The sequence below is a fragment of the Arachis stenosperma genome, chromosome 6 (assembly GCF_014773155.1).
Source record: "Arachis stenosperma cultivar V10309 chromosome 6, arast.V10309.gnm1.PFL2, whole genome shotgun sequence".
NCBI classification, from domain to species: Eukaryota; Viridiplantae; Streptophyta; class Magnoliopsida; order Fabales; family Fabaceae; genus Arachis; species Arachis stenosperma.
Window position 1 is genome coordinate 16,393,504 of NC_080382.1, and position 6,089 is coordinate 16,399,592.

General features: G+C 32.0%; 1 pseudogene; it reads left to right on the plus strand.

Moving 5' to 3' along the window:
- Positions 1 to 1,385: 1,385 nt before the first annotated feature.
- On the plus strand, positions 1,386 to 2,015 carry LOC130932886 (54S ribosomal protein L51, mitochondrial-like; annotated as a pseudogene).
- The last annotated feature ends 4,074 nt before the right edge of the window (positions 2,016 to 6,089 follow it).

The following is a 6,089-nucleotide window of genomic DNA, read 5'->3' on the forward strand; positions in this document are numbered from 1 at the left end:
TATAGATCGGCAAATAGATATACCAGAGATGAATTGAAAAATAGAGATGACAGATATTGATCGGAAAAACAGATATAGATCGGCAAATAAATATACCAGAGATGATTTGAAAAATAGAGATGATAGATATAAATCGAAAAAATAGATATAGATCGGCAAATAGATATAACATATAAATTGGAAAATCGAGATGACATATATAGATCGGAGAAACATATATAGATCGACAAATAGATATACCAGAGATGAATTAAAAAATAGAGATGACAGATATATATCGAAAAAATAGATATAGATCGGCAAATAAATATACCAGAGATGATTTGAAAAATAGAGATGACAGATATAGATCGAAAAAACAGATATAGATCGGGAAATAGATATAACATATATAAATTGGAAAATCGGATATAGATCAGCAAATAAATATAACAGATATATATTAGTCCTTTTTTTGGGCCTTAATGATTTATTATATGTCCTTTGTTTATAAAGGCACAGGTAAGTTTGAAGCCATTGGAAGGAAATGGGGCCTATAGAAAGAAGGGTGTTTATTTCGAGGCCCCACGGTGGGCGCCAATTGTTCTTGTGTGACTAACTTGGACGTAACTCGGTGTCTGAGAGTCAACGCCGAGCTATAGACTTGAAAGATCCGAGCTCTTCGTCCAGAGAGATATCACGTCATAGAGAGTATGAACAAAGGGGGAGTGTACCTGCAAAAGGCACTCTGATGCTTAAGTTAGTACTGTGAATTCAGTGTATCATTTGAAGATAAAATATCATACCTTTATAGGTGAGATAAAATAGGTCGGTTACATTTCTATTGATCATCTGAATTGAAGAGCAATTAATAGGTTTTAATAAGTGATAATGTCTGGTCGGACGTTTTTATTCTAGTATGTAGCCCGTTGAGTTTAATTGTAACGTATAATGCCGAGTTATAACGTAAAGTGCCGAGTTATGGTGCATAATGCCGAGTTATTGTATATAATGCCGAATTATGACATCGGATTTGTAACGGCCGTATCAAGATGTAATTTATATAATATCATCTAAATATTATTTAATATCTAAGTGAAATTTTGTATGTTGTTATTGTTGTTGTGTTAGTTGTTCTTGTTGTTGGTTATTAGAATTAGATTTAGTTACGATTTTCTTTTTTGGTTATGGACAATATTAATAATCAAGAAGCACATGTGGATAGCATTGCATCTTGTAATAATTTGGTTGATAATTCTCCATATTCCAATTTTGATAGTCAATCACAAGCTCCCTCTAAGTTGGCTATTTCCACTTTTCAGAATATTCATCCCTCGCACAGAGAGAGACACACTAGGACTAAACTCTGATAATCTCATAGCTATGTTCATTCCAGTTTTTGTGTGATGGCTCTGAGAGGAGTATGGCAACTTCAGAAGTTCATTGTTAGCTATTGCAATTGGGCAGAAGTAGTAGAGGTATAAGGTACCCTCTATTTTGTCCTTTTTCTTCTTTCTATGCTACATTTACTAACATGCTGCTTTCTTTCGTCGTTCCTAATCGAAAATCCCTTATTCCTATCACTGTATAACTGTTAGGTTACAGAGCCGATTCTTACTTTTGTTTTAAATAATAATAGGGCTTCTATGGAGTCGGAATTGCCTATATTTAAGGAGAAGAATCCTCAATTAGAGGTTGTTACTGAACTCATTCATGGTCAGCATCCACATTTGAAGGCCTTTTATGGTAAAATTTCTTCTTTCTTAATTAATTAACAAAAGTTGGACTGTATAACTCACTCTGGGGGATCTTATCTTAGCTAATTTCTAAAATTTGAATGAGTGATTGTGATGAGAATTACAGAGAACAAAAACGAGCGAGTTATATGCGTGAAGAACATGGATCTAGAAGATGTACTTCACCATGCAATGAGGCTAAGCAATGCATCGGGAAGAAAGGTGATCAAACTGAGGATAAGGCATGTAACCGAGCGCCCTAGTGTGCAAGGTACATGGACAACCGCTCTTCAATTTTAAGAATAATAAGTCTAGAGTGTAGTGTTCGAAACTTGCTCTTTACTTTCTGATCAATTTACCAATGTTGTGTAATCCATATTCTTCCTTGTAGGGTTGTTTTGTATCTATTATCTTAAGTTATTGCGAGGAGGAGATATGTAAGCCATGATTTACACTGAACTCAAGTGTTTGAGGAAGTGAAATCAAAGCATTTATTAAGACAATCCAATTATGAAGCCTTTTTAATAATATGTTTCTGTTTTACATGGCTGAAGCTATAAAAAAGGCAAATGGTGTTCATTTTCTTGAAGAGGTTGGTCACTCTTAGCCTGCTGGATACTCTTACATTCTTTAAAAATTAGGAAGATAAGTTAGGATCCTAATCATTTTTCATCTTTAGTGCATTTAACTACGGCTGAACTACAATATTTAATATTTTGATAGAGGCAAGAATGGCATTTGGTTCAACAGTAGGTAGAGGTTTAGCCGAGGAAGCCAAGTCCATCAATGCTGATTTTCTTCTTCTCATGGCTCAAGAAATCCAAAAAACAAGTAAGAACTAGTGATGATGTAACAATCATCGTATCATGAATTTCTATTATTAAGATCAGACATGACAAATGTTTATTTTGTTCCTTATAGGAATGGAAGTTCCAAGGGAATTAGCAAGTATTGCTTTGAATATTTTGTATTATTTGTGGATTGTAATTTAAACGAATATAAGTCTGAGTTTAGTTATTTATGTTGTCTTGAGTTTTTATGTTAGAGGATTATTTATTATTTTGATAAGTTTGTAAACTCATTATCTAATATTTAGTATAAATTATATTTAAAAGTTTATTTGTCTTGTTATCTAATATTTTGTATAAATTTTATTTTGATATTTAATATTTTATTTGAATTAATTGTATACTATTTTTCAAATAGAAAAAATAATTAAAAAATGTGGCTATTAAAATCGACGGTAAAGTTGTCACTTTTTAAATTTAAAATAGACAAACGAAAACAAAATATAGACGACAAACTTATCGGTTTTTAATAATTAAATCGACGGCTCTTTTGTCGATTTTATTAAATCAAATATCGACGGAAACAGTGTCAATTCTGTATAATAATATCGACAGCTCTTTTATCGATTTTATCGAATCAAATATTGACGGAAACGAGGTGTCAATTTTGTATAATAATATCGACGGCAAAACTGTCGATTTTATTGAGCAGGGAAAATTCTCAAACTCATATTATAGACTGAAAGATTGTCGATTTTAATGAATTATTATTGACGGCCTGGTAAGCCGTCAATTTTATTAGAATTTTAAAAAATCGACAAGTTTAATAGCGACTTCATCCACCGTTGATTTTGCCGTCAATTTTTAATATTATCGACGGCCTAGCCGTTGATTTTAACGGTGTTTCTTTTAGTGCTTAAACCTGATGTAATTACTCTAATATTTCTGAATAATGTTTATTTTTTTCTTAGAATGCCACATGTAAATTTTGCAAGTAAAAATTATGATGTGTTTCTAACACAGATAAGCAAGCAATTAGAGTAGTGTAAATCAACCAATTGATGAAATGTAATTTTTTTTCTCTTGCTATTTCTTTTATTCTTGTACTACCATATTTTGCTTCTGATTTCATATATTTTTTTTAGAAAAAAAAGTCCTTTAAGATTTTATGCAAGAAAAAAAGGCAAGAAGAAAAAAGAAAATTCTGTAATTATGTAAATTCTCATGCAACAGAAGTTGTGTTTTTATTGAATGCTTGTGGGGTAGTTGTGATGTGATTTCGTTGTATTTTAAGTTCACGGAACAAAAGGAATCATTGAATGAACCAGCTCCTGTTCATGAAGGAATAATAAATGATAATCCTAAAGAACAAATCATTATTTTTCCAAAACAAACTCATTCTCAATAAGAACAACTGGACATGTGAGTTTTCCAACTCACTTTCAATGTTCTATTTCATTGAGTTAACTATTTGTACTTGAATGTTTACGGCATATTAATTTTTTCATTTTTCATTTCCTTAGAATCCCACTTCAAATATTTGCTCCTGCTTCAAGCCCTCATCAAATTCAACAAACTGCTGCAACGTCACTCGGAGAGGAGGATATAGAAGAAGAAACTATTAATGTGTAAGTATTACTTAAATTCTTTTTCTAATAGTTTCGGTTATTTGGTTTGTTTTTCGGTATATTTCTTGTTATTTAAGGTGCACTTGATGTTGTTGTCCTCTTTTTGTTGTAACTAAGCAAAAGAATATTGATTTTGTCTATTTTGACAAACTTAGTTGATGCATTTGTTGTAATTAGCCTATAGAAATCTGTTGTAGTGTTTCTGCTGTCATTTTGTGCTTGTTTTATTGAGTTACATATCTTTTTAAATTTCTGTGTATTTAGTTTGTATTTCTGTATATTTCATGTAAATTGAGGTGTACTTGGTTTGATTGTATTAATTAGATTTCTTTGCTGTAATTCTGAAGTCCCACACAACCTCAACAAGTTGCTGCAAAGTCTCTAATAAAGGAATGTACTGAAGAAGAACCTCAACAACCACCACAAGAATCTCATGAAGAAGTATCTCCTACTAAAGTATAAGTTTTACTTCTTAAATTTTCTTTTTAAATATTTTATACTTAAGATATTTTATGTGTCACCATGCAGTCATCCACTCCTTCAAATAGTGACTGATGCAATAATGATGGTTGCCAACGTTGTATTGAAGAATGACTTTCTTGCACCATCATTTAGCCTTGGATTCACTCAATCAAGTGAGGAGGCTACCCTTTCTCAAAAGGATGAACCACAAACTGTTAAGAAAAATCTCAGGACAGTCCAATATTAGTAGAAGATTTGAAAGAGTTGGTGGAAGCTGTCATAGATACTGGGTTTGCAGCAGCATTAAATTTTGGTAGAGAGAAAGGTCCCTCTCTGGAAAAGGTGCAGCCTACAATGAGCTTTTTCGACAAATTCCACATTCCTGTGAGGCAGAAGCAAATAATAGATGAACTTAAGGAGAAACACTTTTATTGGGTGACAAATATCAAGACTTATGAAGATGAAAACACTAATGAGTGGGAGACAATTTTTATACTGAAGCATGAAAAACTATTGGAAATAAGAAGAATGCACTTTGAATCCTTAAAAGCTGAATCAGATATCGAAAATCTGGTAATCTTAGAATAACGTTAATGATTTTCTTATCAGTTGTTGTGCCATATATGTATTAAGTTTGGGTTTTTAATTTTCATAGGTTGTCTGGCAATGTGCCAAATTCTGAACACCAGAAAAATTGAAAGATTTCAAAAACTCGTATACTGTCTACCCCTTGATATTGTTGTAAGTTGTAATACATTAAAATTTCGGTGTATTTTTAAAATATATTGTTTGCTGTAATTATTTCTTTCGATGTTATACAAATTTTGAAGAATTACACATTGTCGAGTCATGAAGGCAACTTCTTTCATCCAAAAACTAAGAAGCCCTTCCAGGTTGAAGACTATCAGGACTACCTCCCATTTTTGGACAAGAAGAAGCTTGTATCCCATCTATTTGTAAGCTTTCACTTATAAAGTTTATTAAATAATTCTTACATTATGTGGCAATTAAGCGAAACAATTGTTCTCTCTGGTCAAACTTCAGATATTTGTCCCAATTTGCTATGCGCAGCATTGGTGGTTATGGATAGCGGATATTGAAAAGAAGAAATTTTATGTCATCGACCCAATAAACAAAAAAGCTCCTAAAAAAGAGAGAACAACAATTAATAAATTTGTTGTAAGTTGTTTATTTGATACAAATTTCTGTTTCCTATATAAATTCTCTTGTTTCTGTCTGTTTGAAATAAGGTGCACTTGTAGTTCTATGAAAAAAGGAAAATAAATACTATAATATACCGAATTGCTCCGCAAATACACCGAGAAATATTCAAATAATCATCAAATTCTAAAGGTTGAAATTATACTTGCCTTATTTTGGATTTAGGGCTTCGTCATTTCAAGAATGAGGGTGTTTATTGGAGGATAACCTTTGATAGACAAGGATGAGGATGTCGAAGCACCATACATCAACATCAGTGGGCAGTAGATAAGGTA